This window comes from Tamandua tetradactyla, chromosome 11 (genome assembly GCF_023851605.1).
Source record: "Tamandua tetradactyla isolate mTamTet1 chromosome 11, mTamTet1.pri, whole genome shotgun sequence".
Taxonomy (NCBI): Eukaryota; Metazoa; Chordata; class Mammalia; order Pilosa; family Myrmecophagidae; genus Tamandua; species Tamandua tetradactyla.
In genome coordinates, this window is record NC_135337.1 from 37,071,342 (window position 1) to 37,092,801 (window position 21,460).

Here is a 21,460-nt window from a genome sequence, read left to right on the forward strand (position 1 = left end):
TACTGGCTGGGGCTCAACTTTATTTTGCCTTTTCCTCTGATACTTCATGGACAGTCCACTGTGAGATATTCTTTCAGCGAACCCAGAATATAGCTATGTCTTTCCATCTCCTTCACAAATAATTGTCTGAAAACCACCATTGTGCCTCTCCTACATTATTGCAATAGCTTCTTAACTTTTCTCCTTGATTTGTCCTTTATTTTCCTACAGTCTAGTCTCAAATTAACAGTTTACAAGTATTTTACTTTTCTCAAAGTAACAACAATGACCCATAGCAAAAAAAAGTCCCCCTTCTGCTGAGAAGCCTGCAACGGCCCCCATTTCACTCATAGTAGAAGTTAATGTTTATAACCATTTGTAATTATAGTCAGAGAGATTATAGTGTTTATAATCTTGTTCCCAATACCCCTTTGACATCCTTTCCAGCTACTTTCCCTGTGGGTCACTACTTCTCCTTGCACCTCTCAGACACTATGAACCTTGGGACCTTTCTGCCTGATATTTCTTTTGCCTAGAAGGTTCTTACTTCAATAACCTTTATCAATTGCTCCCTCACCAACTTTCAATCTTTTTCCTGGTGTCAACTTATTTGTTCAAAGCTGTATGTTGATGCCATCCACTACCACACTTAGTCACTCCCAATATCCCCTTTCTGCTTTATTTTTCTCCTTTGCTTACATTACCATCTGACATAATTATTCTGTTCCAGCCTCTGGGACTTCTTGCTATTCCTTGAACAAGCAAATACTTTCCTTTCTCCTTTTGTTTTTTACTGTTCCCTCCACTTGAGAGATTCTTCTGGAAAGTATCTCTCTGGTACTCTCCTTCAGGCCTTTCTTCATGTGTCATCTTATCCATGGGGTCTTCATTGATCATTGGTATTTAAAATTTAATCTTCCCCAGCAACCTGGCACTCCTTATCCTCTTTCTTACTTTATTTGTCTCAAGAGGACTTCATATTTTCTTATCCATTAGTGTTTTGCTTTCTATCTCCCCCACTATAATGGAAGTTACATATGGCCAGGTATTTTTTTAATTTTAATTTTAATATTTTATTTAATTCAATATAAAAAATATTTCAATTTGGAATCAATAAAAAAGTATTAGTGAGATGTTTTACACTCTTTTTATTATACAAGTCTTTTATATTCAGTGTGCATTTTACACTTGCTGCACACTTTAGTTCAAGCACATTTCAAGTGCTTGGTTGCCACAGTGATTCATGGCTAACATACTAGACAGCACAGGTCTCTAAAGTAAACTTCATGTTTCTTGCCCAAAGAGTCATCTGTTTCTGCAGAGTGAAGAAGGGAGTGAGAGGTGGTTAAAGAACATTCTAACCAGCCTGCCATTCCATTCCCATGCCTGAATTCCACCATCCTAAAAAAAAATGCCTTCAAACATTGAGCCTTTGAGGGTGCTACTGGGCAATGAAGCACATTTTGTCTTGTTCTCTCTCTCAAATAGGCACATTGGTCTTCATCCTGCTCAGTGTAGTTTCTGGCCACTTGCTTTTGTCACCTGACGTCCTGTTTTTGAGATTCATTCATGTTGCTGTACAAATCTAGCATTCACAAAGTGTTGTTGGAGCATAATACGCAATAATAAGTTGAATTGTGTCTCCCAAAAGCATGTGTTGAAATGCTAATTCCCAGTACCTCACAATGTGACCTTATTTGGAGACAGGGTTGTTCCAGATGAGTTAAGCAGGTGGAAATCAAGTCATACTGGAGTAGCATAAGTGGTGTCCTTATAAGAATGGGAAAGGAGACACAGAGAGACACCAAGGAGAAGATGGTGAAGAGAGGAAGGAGGCAGATGCTTCTATAAGCCAAGAGACCTCTAGGACCACCAAAAGCTAAGAAGGAGACAGGGGATGAATTCTTCCTTAGAGACTTCAGAGGGAGCACAGTGATGATAAATCAGTCATGCCTGACACCTTGATTTTGGACTTCTAGACTCCAGAACCATGAGACCTTATATTGTTTTAAGTCATGCAGTTTGTGTACTTTGTTATGGAATTTCTAACAAACTAAGACATACTCCATCATGTGAACAGAGACATTTGGGTTGTTTCCAAGACATGTGTTTGTGTGAACAGTTCTGCAAGAATATTTCTAGAGTTTCCACAAATGGAAATCTTGGATCATAGAATATGAAAATGTTCAGCTTTACAAGATAATGTTTGTTTTTCAAAGTGAATATATCAATTTACCCTTCTAATCAGTGTCAGATTTCCAAGTGGCCCACACCCTCTCCAAAACTTGGTTGTGTCACACATCTTAAGTTTTGCTAATCAACTGGCTGTGAAAATGGCATCTCACTGTATTCTTAGAAATCCTGATGAGGTTTAGTATCTTTTCATATGTTTAATCACAATTCTTATGAACTTTTCTGTGAAGTATTTATGTCTTTTGTTCATTTGTAGGAATTCTTTATATATGCTAGACTGTAATCCTTTATTGGGAAACTCACTCTCTGGTTTTCCCACAACGAACAGCCAGATGGGCTCCCAGACACAGGGATGCCCCCAAAGCTCCTGACTGGGGTGCCAGCATTCCAACTCTTATGACAATCTAATAGAAACAGGTTTGGCTAAAGAGGTGGTGAGGAGGGGCCCCTCTAAGATGGTCATCTTCACAGACAAATGCAGTCCCATCAGAGCATCTCTGCGTTATTACTTTGGAATGCCTATCAAAGAACCACTCCAGGGTCAAATGTTACCTTCTCTTTGATGTCCTACTTGATCTCCTTGGGTGGGTCCCCTTGGATTTTCTTCAGTACTTGAATTATCAGGTCTACAGCACATCTTTTTTTCACTGAATGTTTGAAGGTTTCAAGTTCAATGGACTTGAAAACAAAGTTCAATAACCAGGCACAGGATATTCAGACTGATTTAAAACATTATCTAACCTATGTCCCAGGCAAGGTCCTAATGAGGAAGAGGGAAAGTCTCCTGCCCACAGAGAGCTCACAGCCTGGAAGGAGATCAAGCCTGAGCACAGGTAATGGAGAGAATTACAGATGGTTGTGGATGCTGAAGGAGAAGGGCAGACCAGGTGTTGGTGGAGCAATGTTGGAAGAACCAGATATGCCATCGTGTGACAGCAGTATCTGAGGACAGCTTTGAAAGATGAGCATAATTCATATATGCAGAAATAGGACAAGAGAATTTCAGGACAAGAGAAAGGCATAAAGAAAGCATGCGGTTAGGAAATTATTAATGGGATGGGCACAGGAAACAACCCAACTGAGCTGTTGAAGGGGAAATAATGATAAATCAAGGTGGCAAAGTACATCTGTGTAGATTGGGAAGAAACGTGAATGCCAAGCTGTAGTGTTCAGATTGGTGATTCCCAGGCTGGGGATAAGGCACACCTACCCCTTACGAGCTTTAACAAATAAATATGTGAGTGTGTATATATGTTTGTGTGTCTCACACACATGCACATACACAAATGCACGTGAAGCACACCATGTCTTCCGTCCCAACCCAGGGCGACAACCCCAATAGTAATGAACATGGTTACTTCAGGGGTGGGTTGTGCTCCTCCAGGGTGTTGGGACAAAACCAGGAAAAGAACCCAAAGTTTAGACTTGTGTGGCATCTCCAGCCCTCTTTAGGAGTCCACATGCCCCAGACGAAAATCCACTAGTGATATCTAGTGGGAGAGCAAGTAAGAGCAGTGAGGCAGAGCCTGTGTAAGTCCAAAATAACACACTCCTCATGATTCCAGTCAAATCTCAAAGGGCACCTCCAGCCAAGACTTTGAGCAGAGATTTTAGTCTGCTTTATTCACTGCTTTATCTCAGCACCTCAAAATATACCTGGCAAGAGGTAGGCCCTTGATAAGTACAGCTTATTAAATAAAAAATAAATGGTCATTTTATGGTCTTGAAAACCAAGTTCAATGGTCTTGTAAACCAAGTTCAAGATTGGTTTGAAACCAAAATCTTACCAGGGAGAAGATATTCAGACTGATTTAAAACATTTTCCAACCTATGTATGAATTTCAAAATATCCAAATTGCATTCCCCTCCAGAACTCTATTTTCTAAAGGCAATACCTTTCTAAAATAGTAAGGAGTCATGAAAACACTGGTGAATCTAAGCATCCAAAGTAGACATAATGAAGACCATGTGGTATAAAACTGAGTCCTCTCAATGACTCGCCCAAAAGACCTCTTTAATCTGACTTTGCACACAATCCTATCAAACTTCACTGCCAGATGCCAGTTTCACAGCAGAGTACAAACTACAATCCAGTCAAGAAAAATGTCTTTATAAGTAAGCACCCTGGTAAGAAGCAGGAACTAACATCATTTTACTTTTCACCCCCACTATGCATCGGATCCATTAGGCAGGCTCTTAATTACTCTCTATTACGTCTATATTAGGTGGGTTACTGGGATCATTTTACAGATGACGAAACTGAGGTTGAGAATAATTTGCCCCCGAGTCAAACGCTGGAATGTGAACACAACTTAACCTTACCCCTATGACGATGATCTTTGCACCTATGCTGTGTTGCTATGCTGTCAAAAGCAAAAGTGGCAACTGATGGTCCATTAGTAAGGGGAGAATAGAACTTGGACACAAATGTTCAAAAATATGATTAGGACCCTAGACCATCCAGCATATCACAACCAGCACTAAAGGACGTCATTTCTGGATAGCACAGCACCAGTCATTAATGTTCATAATGATAAAACCAAGTCATCAAAAAAAAGATTAATTACATTCCATCCACTCTGTTTAAGAAGGCAGGGAAGTGTGAAATCCATTTTAGAAAGATTTCCATCAAAAATGATTAAAATTCTCAGCTATCCAGAATGATTCATTCCCTCGGGTTTCCACATAGCCAACTATGTAAATGAAAAAGCACAAATATTGCCCATTTGCACAAAACAAAACAAACAAACAAACCACACACACACACACAAAGAGCCTGAAGGGTCCCAAGAGAATTGAGGATTGGATGTTCTTATAGTGCACACCAGGGCATAAACCAAGATGGTAGGCATCCATGTTTTATAGCTTGTAGCTGTTCTCCTTGGTAGGTGTCCATCTGCATGGCTGTTGCCCCTGCCAGGAGGTTTCTAATTATTTTATATATCCTTCTGCACAGTCTTATAGGATGGGATAAATGTATCATCTATTGTCCTGAACATGTAGTGGAATGATCGAGTCTACTTTACTCATGGCCCCCAAAGAGAAGAAAACCTAATTTTGATTCATTACTAAGTAGAGGTTATTTTAATACTATGAAAGTGAAAAGTGAAACTGAACACAAACTACTGGATTTGTATTTCTGTTGTAAAAACACGAGGCAATGTATTCCTCATCTCCAGCTAGTGCCTGGTAGTTGACAAAAATAATTTTTGCTATTTGTCAGTAGAGGAATGGTTAAATGAATTATATTAAATTATGGTGCATCTATCTGATGGAATGATATATATGTATTATTCCAAATACTAACCTGACAAGTGCTGACACAGATATTTATTCACCCCTGTTTCCTTTACGTCCTAGAATTCTTAAGCACTCAGAAATGATTGGTTGAAAGAAAGAATGAATAAATGAAACACAAAGTGAATGAGTCAAATGAACAAATAGTAAAACTCTGTTGAAATAATGACATGATATTTGGAAGAGCAGGTATGCATATGACTGAATCAAGAAATTTGGAAGGCTGCACACAAATTATTACCAGTAGTTATTGTGGTAAATGTCAGGGAACTGAGGAGGGACTCTCACTTGGTACTATATTTCTTTAGTGTTCAAATGTTTATAACCCCTATTTTCTTTAGTGTTCAAATGTTTATAACCCATATATTTATTTTATAATTAAAAATAATTTGTGCTTTAACTTTCACAAAAATATGTTATTACAGTAGTCTGGAAATTAAGTCTTCATTTTAGAAATAAAAAATTAGATGATCTCACTTCCCAAAGTACAGAACATTGAATAGAAAAAAATGCTGATGGAGCCAGAAATCATCTCTCAACACTAAAAAGCCATAGCTAGGAAGAGAGTAAAAAAGTGCGAAAAGTAAACAAAGAGGGAATGACAAGAACCTCCCAATTGATACAGCCTTCCAAAGCAAGGTAAGAAATGAAAAATAATCAAATTGGGCCGTCAGGCATGGACAGCCATTCTCACCTGTGTAGCCCACAGTCTGCTGGGCCAGCAATGAGCTCTTAACCAGCAGAGACCATACGTTCTTCATCTTTGTATCCTTGGCCCCCAGCACAGTTCCCAACACATAGATGGTCAATGAATGATTTTTTAACAAATAGATTAATGCTGGAATGAAATGGCCCTTGGATCAAGTTTGATGTTGACCAGTTTGGAATTGAATCAAGAGTCCATATTGCTCTTATCTCCAAAGTGAAGCAGGTCACTCACTGTCTAAGAGTGGCTCATCCCTTCCAGCAGGACTCTCCACCCACCCAAAACCCCAAGAATCAGTTAGTAAGTTTGTGAAAATGGTATATTCGTGGGCTCTGTCTCCAGACATTCTGGTTCAGGAAGTCAAAGGTGAAGTCCAGAAATCTGAATTTCAGAAAGCTTCTTGGGTGGTTTGATGCAGGTGATACGTGACCCACATGTTTAGAAACTCGTATGTAGCCTCCATTGCATACCTGATATGAGCTGTCTTCCCTAATTTCTGGCAGAGATTGTGGATGTCTTTTTCACACAAGGAAGTATGAATAAGTAGCCACTGGTTCTCTTGGCCTGTTTTCATTCAATAAAAACTTTTGTAACAATCAGTGTCCAGAAAATGGAGATGCCTCGTGGTGTCGTGAGCTTTGGAAACATTTAAACAGGTTGAAGAGAGCCTCTCTTGAGAGTGTTATGATAAATTCCCTAGTATTAAGTGGGATTTCAATTGATTGACCCCCAGAATTCCTTCCAACTCTGATTCTCTGATTTATAATTAAAACAAGCTGGGAGGGCAGAAGAGACAGATGATATATTTATATGTAACTGCTCTGAAAAATGTGGATTTCTGTGAAATTATGAAGTATTATTTTTACTAATGATTGGAAACAGGAGTCTGTCACTTTTTTCAAATTTTCTAAAAATGTGTTCTATTTTCATGAAAATGTTCAGTAAGAGAATGTTGAATACAAAGAAGTAAATTGGGGAAAACTTTATTTTATCAGTAGAACCTACCGTGTATGATGTTTTCGAGACTATCTTTGTTTTTAGTTTTATAACTTTACTTTTTGTGATTCTAAAACTAATGAATTCTCATGGTTGCAGATTTGTAAAATTCAGATAGATTAAAGAAAAAAATAAGATAGAACCACGTACTGTTTTTCTATTGGATGATAACCTCTGTTAGCATTCTGAGGTATTCATCTCCCTCTCCTACCTGATTATATACATATGTTCTAGTTTGCTAGCTGCCGGAATGCAATATACCAGAAATGGAATGGCTTTTAAAAGGAAGAATTTAATGAGTCGCTGGTTTACAGTTCTAAGGCTGAGAAAATGTCCCAATTAAAACAAGTCTATAGAAATGTCCAATCTAAGGCATCCAGGGAAAAATACCTTGGTTCAAGAAGGCCAATGAAGTTCAGGGTTCCTCTCTCATCTGGAAAGGCACATGGTGAACACAGTCATGGTTTCTCTCTTGGCTGGAAGGGCACATGGCAGACACGGCGTCATCTGCTAGCTTACTCTCCTGGCTTCTGGTTTCATGAAGCTCCCCGGGAGGCGTTTCCCTTCTTCATCTCCAAAAGTTGCTGGCTCATGGACTCTCTGCTTTGTGGTGCTGCAGCATTCTCTGCTCTCTCTGAGCCTCTCTCTCCAAAATGTTTCCTTTTTTATAGGACTTCAGAAACTAATCAAGACCCACTCAAATAGGTGGACACATGTCATCCCCTAATCCAGTTTAACAACCATTCTTAACTAAATCACATCAACCAGGGAGATGATCTCATTACAGTTTCAAACATACAGTATTGAATAGAGATTATTCTACTTTTATGAAATGGGATTTATATTAAAACATGACTTTCTTAGGGGGCATATATCCTTTCAAACCAGCACAACATACAAACAAAACATTTTAGGATGGGCATTTTCCTGCTATTTAACATATCACTTGAAAACATGTTATTAATCTACTGCATAATTTTCCATTAATAAATGGATTAATGCCAGAATAAAATGGTCCTTCAGTCAAATTTGATGGTGACCACTGGAGAACTGAATCCAGGAGCCCACATTGCTATCTGTAAACAATAGTAAGTAAAAAAGATGTATTTTTTATGTAATTAGATTCCTCTCTTTGGACATTTAGATTACTTCTATTTTTTCTTTAATCATAAATATGAAACAAAAAATGATTGTAAAAAAATGATTGTACTTGGAGTTTTGATCTACATGTATATTTTTAAGATGCATTTTCAGGTATGGAAATTGTGGTTCAAAATCCATAAAAATTTGTAAACATTTGATGAATATTTTCAAAGTGCTTTACAGAAAAATGGCACCAAATTATACCTTAACCAACTACACATGAGCATATTTCTCTCACTGCAGGAGGAAAGCATGAACATTAATAATAAATATTATTATATTAAATAGAAAGTTTTCCATCAAAATTAATGGAAAAACAAAACATTTGAAATCTTTTAGTTTTTGTCCTTTTTTTGATTACTAATGAATTTGGACATGTTGTCAGTTCCACATTTCTTATTTGTATTTGTCCTTTTAATGTTCCAGGTTTTACTTTTATGGTTTAACACTTCTGCATCAAAGGCACAACTGTGGAGTTTCAGGATCATCATCAAATTCAATCTTCAAAATTCTTCCTAATGTTTTTTGAGGAAAGTATGTAGATTGGGTAGAAGAACATTTTAAAGGAGAGGATAATATTGCTAAGCTATTTTACCGTTTTATTATTTAAATTAAAACATATTTGTGGCATTTTGTGGTATTTGCGGAGTTTTGTGAAATGGTAACATTGTTCTTAAGGAAAAATAACATAATAATAAATATGAATGACTTTTTCAAAGGTATTGAGAGACATTGTATAATAATAAGTGTACATTTTTCACTCCCTGTACCAAGGTTTTGTTTTTCAATACACTGAAAGGTCTCAGCCAGAAAGAAGACACTCCAGGTGATGTTTAGTTTGTATAATTAAAAAACAACTCTTCAAATATCACAAGGTTTCTTCAACTTCTAGGATAATCAGAATATTCTATTAAAAATCACCTATAAAACCATGTCTTTCCTACTGTGATATTCACTGCTAGCTAACAACTTCAAGACTTATCCTTGAAACCTGGCTGGGTAACGGCCACCAGGTTATTGGTGAATTCTGGATTCTGCAAGGCACTTCATAGTTATGAACTTCGGAGTTTCACATTGTATATGTTTTCCCTCAATTAAGCCTCTCTTGTCAAACAAAACATTTATTAAAATAAATAATTTAAACACATTCCTAACCCATTAAAAGAAGGAAACAATTTTATGGCAAAAATGAAATGAATACAATTTCTTAGGTACTACCATTTTGTCAACAAATTTTACCCTAATTTATTTTTTCTAATCCTGATTTGTTTATTTTAGAAAAAAAATCTTTAACTCTGCCTCTCATTTATGATGCTTCAGATGTTGCAAACCCTTTAGATTGTAGTCAGTTTCCTAGCAAGGGCACTGCAGTCTTACTTTAGCTTGTAGCTTACTATATGTGATTGTGCATTGCTTTACCATTAATGTTAAGATCTCAAAGTTCTTACTTTACTTTCTTACATAAAGGAAAAAATTGCCTTCTCTTCAATTATGTTCTTTCTCTACTTTTCACAGTAATATTAGAAATGGCAGAAAAATAATCATGGCAACTTAGAAATGGTTTGCCCAAACCATATTTTACAGTGTTTTTGTTCTTCCCCTGTTAGTTTATGTATCAGGATGTATAGACTGTTAATCAAACTGTGAAAAAATAAATATTGCTACTTATTTTCTGTGACTAATGAAAATCTTCAAGCCCTCCATTCCATTGTGTATTGAGAAACTCAAACTTAAACTCTAATTAAAGAAAATCAAGACTGGTTAATTTAAGACAAGTCTTTTGGAGAAATATGGAGTTGATTCAGAGTTTAGCCTCTTATTAGTTGGTATTTCTCTGCTTCCTTTCATATTTCTCAAAAGGATGATGGTTTGGGTTCAGAGAAAATCTTAGTATCCTCTTTGCAAAGAGGAAGGAGATCTGTGTGCTGTCCTCCATATCTTTGCTACGTTAGTATGTGGCAAATCCACTCTGGTCTTGTCCAGTCCACTAGGCATCTCGCCCCGAACCATTGCTGGTTCTGCATTTGCTGTGTGGAGCAGGCAAAGGGAGGGGTGAGCATAATGCCATCACTAAAAGTAACAGCTGATGAATCTTACAGAAATGTCAAACTCAGTTTTCAATGGTATATCAGTCCCACCTCAGTTCTTATTGAATCTGCAGAATTTCTGGTCCTTTTCCTTTCATCTGCTCCTAACCTCTCCATAGTGATCTCATTGCATGCCTAGTGGTTAGAGAGGTTTACAAAAGGAAGAAGACAAGAGCTTAACTCTCCAAATAAATGTAGCCAAATGCATATATGAAATAATCAGAGTACAAGGCAAGATTAGAAATAAGTTTGTTGATATGAGTATATTGCTTTTATTAGGTACTTAATAGATATTTATCCTTCATTATTACATGACGGATGGACAAAGAAGGCTGTAGGTTATCTGAGCAACTTGAAAAGAATGTGAACTGGGAGAGACGGTAAGGAGGAAGTAAGATGAGCTGAACCTCATATTTTGGGACATGTAAGAAAAAGGAAAGCATCCATTCCAGGCAAGAAGAAAGCAACTTGGGAAACAACTTGGAAAATAAGAATTGTGAGTTTAGAGGATAGCTTTGTTATTTTAAGCATTAAATTGGCTGAACAATGCAAGTCATTTTAGAAAAAATGTATTTTTTCAGATATTTGTTCTTGGCATTGCCTCCCTTGTCTCTCCCCTCACCACCACCCCCATATTTTCCATAAAGCAGTTGCTTTGTCATATTCTTCCTCTTCGTGTGATTGATGTTGGCTCGTTCCACTGCTTCTGTTTGCTTGGTCACAGCTGTCTGTGAGAGCCTTTCTTCTCCCAAGTGGTCTGACTAAGCGAGGCTCATAGCAAATCACGGGCGGCCCCGGTGAGGCTGTAAGTTTTTGGCTTTGGAATAAAGCCATCTTGCTACTAGTGAGGCTTACAAGAGTTTGTTTTTATTCTAATATTGAAGTTAAGTTTTCATTGAAATAATAACAGTTAAAAAAAAAGATACTACCATTTCATCTTCTCTTATTCCTTTCGCTGCCAAATATTTTGTGAAAAAGAAAACATGTACACTTCAAAAACTCTCTCCCAACCTGGGCGACTCTGCTGACACAACTTCCTCCAGGGTCCAAGTGACCTAAAGAGAGCCATAGCGAAGACGTCAGTTGCAAATCAATTCTCCTTGATCTGGCTACCTTTTCCCTGACACTTTAACCTAGCGCCTCCTTGAAATGTTTCCGTTGGTTTCTCCAAGGCAACACTCTTCTGATTTGCCTCCTACGTCTCCCTACTACTCTTTTTCTGTCTCTTCTTGCTTACAATAGGCAGGTGCTTTAGATAAGTCTTTCCTTATCGCTAACTTGTCTCTCCCTCTGCATTTTCTTCCTATGTAATCTTTATTTACTTTGAATATTGCTTCTATGCAGATGACTCCTAAATATGTACATATACAACTCCACTGGATTAGAATGCAGCATTTCCAATTGTTTGCTGAGCACTACCACTTAGGTACCACCATCAGGCACTTCAAACTTAATGTGCCTAAAACTGAACTCACTAGCATCCAGAACTGAACTCACTAGCCCCCTCCTCTGATGATTCCTCTTTACTTCTCTGTGTCCATTCCTGGTAGTGGTGTGCTTACGGTGGATTATACTAGCTGCCGAGGGCCAATTGCATGTCTCCAACTCTAAAACCAACCCTGGTGAGAGTATTTACACTACAGATATTGGCAAATGCTACAAGTTATGGATTTTTTTTTGGGGGGGGTGGCTGTTTTCTGTTTGTTTGTTTGAGAGTTGTTCGTTAAACATTTTTCAGTCCGCCCCTGATTATTCTTGTACTAGGATCCCCTTGACCTGAACTTGAATCTTAGGAGGAATTTCTATTTCCTTTTCCTCACCCTCTAAATCCATTCAACTGTCAAATCCTCTAATTTTGGAACAGTTCAAGCCTTTCCATCTCCATTGTACCTGCCCTAATTATTGCTTGACAGTCGTCGCACTCCCTCCCTTGTCTCCAATCCATTCTGGAAAATCCCCTTGAGGAGTTAATCTTCCTAAGGAGCAACTCTGGCCGTAGACAAAAGTTTGAAGTGATTCTCCTTGCTTTTCAAAGTTCAGAGTCATTATTTTTTAGTTAAGAGCTGTCATAATCTGTCAATAAAATTTCACCCCAGCCAGGCTTATCCTCATCTGGAGGATGAACTAAAAGACTGTATGGAAGTCTTTTGGTCTCTGCGCTAGTTTTGTTTTGTTTTGTTTAATTCTGGTAATCCTTTTTCTGCCATTTCTACACATCTAAGTCTTACTTATCTTTACCTAGATCAAGGTTCAGCCCAATGCCAACTTTTCAGTCAAAATGACCTTTTTCCTCCATCATCTGAGAGCAGATCCAGAGCATTTTACTTTAACTGTCACATTTTTCATTTTCTGCCTTTTATTATGATTTCTAGTGAAAACGCTATACTTAAAAAAAGAAAAGCTATCAGAACCATGATAAGCTGCTTCTTGTGTCTGTTGGGCACACAACCAAAATATGTTGAATACTTTGATATGAATGAGAACACCTGGTCTTTATATAGAATCTTTCTTCTCAAGAATTATCTAGTCGTTTCTTTCTTTCTTTTTTTTTTCAAAACATGCTATATTACAGAAAGAAATCAGAGATCTTATCTCATTTGTAATACAGGGAAATTGAGGACTCCTAGCAAAATAGGATTTATGTCTGGAACTGCAGATTTCTTACCTCTCCAGTGTTATTTCCTCCCACTCACACTTTCTTGCTTTTTACAGTCCAGCTAGAGTTTATATGTTTGGAAGATTATTTGGTTAATGTTCATCATCCCTGGGTATCAAGGGAAGAATTGAAGAATATTAAGTATATTATACTGTACTATAATTCCACAAAGACAGAGGCCAGGTCTGTTTTATTCTCCAAAATAACTCCAGAACCCAGTTTAGCTCAGCATTATTTTGTGTAACTTAATGAACCTCACTGCCTGTCTTATACCTGAGATTTTGTTAACACCATAGAAAGAAGGAAAAATACTTCTCCTAGTATTATTTTGCAAAAGTTTATTTTCCAAAGCTTTATTTTTTTTTTAAACTATGAAATCACTGTGTTGTAAATTAAGGACTTTGCCCTAAGGGCTTTATTGGTTTATTTATTTACAGAGTTTGATTATAGCTTGGCAGATAGCATCAGTAACCCAGCACAGAGAAAGAGTAATTGGGCTCAGTTTTAAAATTTACTGATGACCCCTTACAGCAGTTAAGGCTTTAACAGGGCAGTATGAGTAACGTCCACAGATATTTTTTACTCTCTTTATCTGTTAGATGATGGCTGACATCCTTAAGTGCATAAGCTTTTAGTTAATGACTAGTGAATGTATTTATTTTGCTCCAAATATATTTACCTTGATCTAAATTATGTAGTTTTTTGGTTTGTTTTTGCTTTGTTGCTTCATAACATTAGTTTGGGAAGTTCTTTTGTTTTATGCTCTGCTATTTGGAAATGGCTCTATGAGCAAAAGCTAAGTATCTCTTCAAAATGTATGTATATGAGCTAATGGACAGTACAAATTGGTAAACCATGAGTAGATGCTGCAATCTCTAAAGAACAGTCCCGTAGACTAAGATTCAAAATGAGAAAAAGACATTTCTGAATTCCAAGAAAGTAATAGATAACATGTCAAGACTTAAGCAGAATTGGTGAAGCAGCTATTAATATTCTCTCTATGTATACTGGTATGTATTATTTTGCTTCCCCATAACCTTCTCTCAATGCCACATGTTTTTATTAAATATTATTATTTTGCATGCAGCTGATTGCCTTCATTTTTGTTATATCATATTCCTCATAGCAATATTTATGGCAAAATACCTGGCCTATAAACATACTTCTTTAATTTTAGCTTTGAATGTTCCTTAAACCTCCTGTGTATCTAATCATGATTGGGTTTTGGCTCCTGGAACCTTGTCTCAAAGTATGGATTCCAGAATCATTTTTTGGTATTTCGTATTTAAATGAAACAATAAGGCCTATTAACCTACCTGACAGCCTACTTAATATATCATGACTCTGAAATATGACTGTTAAAGGAAAGCTTTATCTTAGTCTAGTCCCTTACATTTTGATCTCTGTATATTTTCAGAGATAGCATGGTTGGCAGACTGTTGTTTAAACCAGTCGATACAAATTGGCCCGTAATTTCCTTTATAATAAAACTCTGCTCTTGCCCACTTAATCTGTAGTTGAATATTATTCAGGCTGTTGCTTTGGTCCCTATTAAAGAAACAGGAGTCAGAAGAGCGGTAAATATAATTCACTATCATCTCCTTCAGATACGGGTTTTAAATGATCCTTTTTTTGTTTTACGTTAGCTTAATGCAAATTTTATAAAATGCGAGCTATCATCATTGGAAGAGCTATACTCTACATTTATTTTAATAACGTTCTTAGAAAAAATTAAGGAATTAAAACTTTCAACACGCATCGTGATGGATAAGGTATTTTTTTCAATGCATTTGTGAATTCATCTTCATGGTTAATGACCAAACACTAGCTAACGTTTATAGCAATGCAGGAGAAAAATGAGTAAACTTATGAAAGATAAGAATTATATTTTCATTGTGAGGAATGTCATTTGTCAATTAAATATGTCCTTAGGCCTTCTTAATGCTATCATAATAATAGCCAATAATAATAGGCACTTTATTGAATGCTGCCATCTGCCAAATTTTTAACATCAATTAACACCTATGCTCACAACAAACCTCAATATACATTATTCCTGTTTTGCTAATAAGGAAATTAAAGCTAAGAAAGGTTATGTAACTTGCTCAATGCTTCGCACATTTGAAATTACAAAGTTGAATTATAAACCCACGTCTCTCTAGTTTAGGGCTCATGCTCATTGAATATCTGCTTCGCCCCCTCCACCCCCTCACTCCATACAGCTGGCCTTCTAAGAATTTGAAAATGTAAACTTCCTAATAGGGTGTATATGAGTCCTAATTGCCTTAATTAATTCATAACATTTTTCTATAAATAAGTTTCTTTCCTTACAGATATTTACAAATAGTACCTTTAATACTGGTGTTTCTTTTCCTTGTCTCCCACATTGCCTCAAAGTCCGCCTTGACCTCTGACACACCCTTTAGTTTCCACCATCCACATTCTGTCCTTCTCTGTGGGCCCGTTACTCATACCACTGCCTATGCGCAGAGAGACACGTGCAGCCTGGAATTCATCTAGGTGAGCAGGAAGCTGGTCTCACAACGTCCTACATCAAATGAATGGATGTTTTACAGTTCCTTGTTTCTCCGTATAGACCATGAACTCCTTCAATGTTAGGAATTCTAATGCGTCTGCTTCAGGGCCTCGAGGGAAAGGGTTTGAGCCTACAGCCACATGGTAAATGTGATGAGGGATGAATTATTCAATCAACTGATCACCTTCTTGGAAAAGGAAAACCAAAAAGAATAAGTACAATCTCCCCATCCCCAAAGAAGAGGATGAGAACAAAAAATCAAACAAATGAAAGGCCTTTCACCCCACCGGTCTAGCTTTTGTAGAACTATTCAGATAATGATGTTAGTAATACCAATGATTGTAATAATAGCAGTGCTCACTCATTATTCCACTATATACCGAGGACTAGGCCAGATCTAGTACATAAATATTATCTCATTTAATTGTTAGAAAGTACGGGTAATATTAATCCCATTTCAGAGAAGAGGAACGTGAAACTCAGAGAAGTTCCAAAGTTGTGATTTGAACATAGCTTTGTCTTCCTTCGGTATCCATGCTTTTCCCAAAATACAAAATCTGGAATTTATCTAGGAAAATAAAAGAGTTTCCTGCACCTCATGAAATTCCACTTATTCTCTCACATACTTTGTGTAATTATGCAGTGCATTGAGCTTCATAAACTATTTATAAACTTAAACTATACTCTGCTAAAACAAAGAGAAAGTGCATTGTTGTTTCCATAGAATTATTAAGTATACAGCCAAGATTTGGAAGCCAAATAAGGTAAGCATTGGCCACACTGTTATTGTTAGGTTTGTTTTAAGCAGGGGTGTGGAGTTTGTGTGTGTGTGTGTGTGTGTGTGTGTGTGTGTGTGTGTATAAGGTGTTACTCTGATGGAAGCCGTCTGTCAAGAAGACACAATTCTTGAGAATGATGATTATTTTCCATACAGTTTCCATAGAAAGTCCCCCAAATAAATAATTTACATTGGAAGTTTATTCCTTATGTGACAAAAAAAAATTAGGAAACATTTGAAGTATTGTATGAAGATATATATTTTGAGTAATATCTATTAGAACTACTATATCCTCTTTAAGCTATTATCCAACTATAAGATGGGCAAAGAAAGGGAGAGCAAAACTCTAAGCAAATAGCTTGTTCTTTACCTAAGTTCACCCTGGAAGACATCTCCTTCTTGGTTTTACCTCCTGTTACAACCTCCTGATTTTGTGTTTATTTGTTCATTTGAGAAAGCAATTCACCAGTAAAATGACTAATATTTAAAAAGAAACCAAGTCTATTTCAGAAACTCTGCCAACATGTAATGTCTCCAAACACTGGCCAAAAATAGCAGTAGACTAATTCTGAAATAACTGTTTTATCTGCAGAATCCTCAATGCTATTCTCATTTGCCCTCTTTTCTTAAATCTCCAACCTCCAAACTCCCATCCCGGAAAAAAAAAGAAAAACAGATTACAGTAAATTTTGGCAAGGAAATCTATTTGCATCATTTTCTTAGAAGTCACGTGCTTTGGATTTCCTCTTGTTTATGATATATTAAAATGTCTTCCAGATGTTTTTAATTATAAAAAAAAAGTTTTCAAGAAAGCAGAGTAATCCATAATAAAATTTCCTCTTTTTTTAATGGCCAATAAATTAGTATATCCTAGTTTATCAAACTGCCCCATAATTCTGAAGTGACCTCTTTAAAGAAGGTCAGGCATTTAGTTAGACAGCTAGATTCAGGCAGAGGGAGAGGTTTTACCAAGTACATTTTCAGTTCCTGTTTCCAATTGAGGCTGCTCCCTGCCGGAGGCCTAGCCCATTGCAAAAGCCCATTGGATGGAATTGCTTAAATGTCCCACACAAATATAAACACCTCCACAGTGTTGGTGAGATGAAAGGAACAGCTTATTGATATTGTATATGCTAACGTTTAGACATGGGACAGGAAAGACAGCATTTAACTGTTGGTATGCAATGCTGAAGCTCGGCTGCAGGAGGAGGTTTTCATTTACTGATGTTGGACTCATGCCCAGACTGCCATAGTAAAATTTAGAGAAAAACACAGAAAGAAGGAGGACCACAGGATGGTTTCAGGAACATACATGTGGGGCAAAATGCAATAATAATGTGTGCTAACATGCATTATTCTGGAAGACCATGTTTCCAAAGGTGAAATCACTAGTCTTCCGAGCCTAGAACAGTGCCTGGCTCATACTGGACGCCCAACAAATATTTGTTGAACGTATGAATGAGTGTCAAGGGAAAAGCACAACATACATTTGGACCAGAAGAAGCAAAGAATGCTTCAAGCTGGAAGAATTATGAAGATCTTAGGGAAGATGTGTATATAGTATGTGCCCAGAGGGAACAAGAGGGAAAGAGAGAGGGAGAAAGAAAGAGACGCTTGTACAACAGTACTTTTCAAAGGCTAAACAATGTCAAACCATAATAAGATCAGAGAAGAGTAAAGGCTGTGGAAACTAAATCATTATGAGAGACAGTTTAAGAAAAATTTTTTTCAGCCTCAAGAAAAGAAAACAAAATATTAAGGAAATAGAAGTAGGATGGAAAATATAGCTGCTTTTAAATATTCCAGACATTTCCTCTGAAATAATGAATAGACGCATTTTCTAATGTTGCATAGGCAAAATCAGAGGGCAGAAAATGTCTTGAAGTTTTGATCATTTTCAAAATTTTTTTTTAAATTCTAGTTGTTAGAGCCATCTTATGGTACAGTGGGTTCAAATACTGACAAAGAATAGAGAATATTTTTGTTTAGCAGCTAGAGATGCTGTTGCAAGGCTGTGATGGTTAATTTCCTGTCATGTTGGCTAGGTTATGTTTCAGTTGTTGGCTCAAACACTGGCCTACTTGCTTCTGTGAAGATATTTCGAAGATGGGATTGATATCTGTAATCAGTTTATTGCATGTATAATCAAAAAAAGTGATTGCCCTCAGTAAATTGGCTAATATCCTCATCCAATCAGTTGGAGGCCATAAAAGCAAGAACTAAGGATTCTACTACAACATTGACTCTTGCCAGAATTTCCAGCCAGCCAGCTTCCCCTGGGGAATTTGGACTAAGGACTTCAACATCATGTTATTAGAATTTCCAGCCCCCACCTGCCATACAGAATTTGGACTTGCCAGCCCCTACAATTGCAGAAGCCAATTACTTAGAATATCTCTCTCTTGCTCTCTGTCTCTCTTTGTATCTATCTATCTATCAGTCATCTACTGATCTATCTTTCTATAAACACACGCACACACATATATCTTATTGGTTCTATTTCTCTGGAGAAATCTGATGAATACAAAGACAGATGCATACATGTTTGAAATTATAAGGTTCTTGATGTTTTTTTCAGTATAAATGAATTTTAAAGGAGTTCAAATTTTCTGCAAAAAAGTGAGAATTTATTAATATTTTAAGTTGCACTACTAAAAAATGCATACTTTAAATTGTTACCTGAAATACAGTTGCCTTGTATAATACTGTCCCCCACCTTAGAAGGCTTAGGCCTACTTTGGAAGGGGATATGAGCAGGAGTGAAACAATTACAAGAACATTTATTCAGTGTGTTATCAAGTTCTAAAGCCACAATTACAAAGAATGGAGAAATCATCATGGGGTGGAGCAATTGGGAAAGCTTCACAGAGAAATGGAGGCTTAATGTGTGCCCTTCATTGAGGGTTAGGAATGCATATTTAGAGAGGAGGGTTATTAGGACTACAGAAACAGCAGTATGAGCAGAGTTTTAGATGGGTATGAGAAGCCAGGGATGAAGTATAAAGCAAAGGAAAGCAAAAAAATACTTCTGTTTGGAAATAGTAGGACATAATGATGAGTAAAAGAGAGGCATATTAATCAGGATCCTAAAAGCTACAGCACAGAGTTTAGGCTCACGTCACACACTAAACAGAGCCACTATATATGCCCATTCAAGAAATTGACATCCTGAAAATGGTGTCCCTGGTAGTATGTGTTTGTCATGTCTATCTCAGCAAAACCAGTTTGGAAGGCTGGTTTCCAACCAAAACTCAGAAGACAGCAACTGACATTGGCATTCTTCAATCACTTCTTTGAGAAAAGTCATCCCTCTAGACAGCTGTTTGAGCTTGTAGAGTTACTTCTGTTTAGAATGAAGATCCATGAAACTTCTGCTGATGGATACGAATCAACACTTGGGTCTCTGAGAATTTTGAGTGGGTTATTGTCTTTATGACCAGAAGGTGAGAGAATAGGTTGGTCCTGCATCCTCACCACAGGCAGCTCCCATACTGTTCCAAAGCCACAATGGTTTGGCCAGTGTCAAGCCTCCCAAATCAGGCATGGATGGCGGGCATTCTAACCACTGAACCACCTGTGCACTCTGAACTTTAATCTTTTTAAGACCAGGCATGCTGTTCAGAGTTGTCGCTTCTATGCCATTCTCCCCAACTAAAGAAGAAGGCATTTATGAGGTTTTTTTTTTTGTCAGTCATCCATCAGAGAACATCTGTTTGTTCATTAATTTATTTTATGAATATTGTACAAGTTATATAGTACAGTATCTTCTAATCATTTATTGGTCAGATTTACACTCTGTGACTTGATGGAAAATGCAGCTCCAAAATGTAGTTCTCTCATTCCCTGTGTTAGCAGTTGTGCTGCGATTTACAGGATGAGGACATTCTTTTTAGATTCACTAATTAGCAGTCGTCCTATTTATACAGCTCCCTTCACATTGTGTCCCTTTTAAAAATATTTTTATTTAAAATGGCACTCAAGGAAATAGCTTTGCATTAGGAAAAAGAAAGGAAGAAGAAAGTAACAACAAACCACTGATAAATCCATCTGTTAAAAACGACACCACACCAATTAAAAGAGTAAGTTAACATTATATGTCTTAATCTCCTGGCACCATTGTCCATGCTTACTGTTTCTCATAGAATATTCAAAAGATATTTTTTCCAGTGACCAATTCCTTTTAGTTCACACCCTGAAAATGCTTGCTTATTTTAAATAGGTCCATTATGCTCTCAGATACCTACATATTTAGTAATTCCAGCCTTTGTAAAGTGACTGGTCTATACAGGTTTCCTCTTCTATTATTTATTTTGTCTTCTCCAACTCCTCTTTCAAACAATTCATAGTTACAGGGAGATTTATTAAATTCTTCACTGAAGTGTCCCTACTAAATGCAAACAGTGATTCTGCCTCTAGCAGAGAAAGAGGCAGTAATTCAACAGTCCTAAGACTTCTTTTCTTAATTCTTAAGTTTCTTTTCCTCCATCCCTTGTGAGATAGGTGAGAAAAGCAATTGCCCCCACTGCTTAATGCATCACAACTCAGAAACTCACTCCATTCTGGTAATTTTGAATCCCAGCCCAGCTGGCGGTTCCTGGATTTCAGACTCTGAATATGAGTTCAGCACTTTTAAATCAATCACTCTGAACAGTATTTCTGTCAAATGGAAACCTTTTCTTCTTTGGCAGAAAGGCTTTCCTGATTTTAAGTTGCAGCCCTGGAGAACTGAACAGGCTCATAAATGAAACCAGGATGTTGGAGAAAAATTAAACTAGATATAATTTTCTAACGTTCCATTGGAAGAGTCCTGTTTCCTTTACTGCTCAGTAAGATGAGGCACCTCTGTACCCTGTAAAATTTTTCAAACAGCTCCCCCATTCCAGGCTAATGGCTTGTTGCAGTTTGACTACCACAGGGTTATTTGGGTTAGGTGGAAAAAGAAGGAGAAATGAAGTACTCATGGGATTCTATTCCTGCTAACCTAAAATTTTCTCTCAAATTATTAAAATGCTTTATGAATTAGATTACTTCATAAATTTTTTCTTGCAGTTGCTCTTAGCAGGTAATATCTGCCTCTGACAGTTCTGTT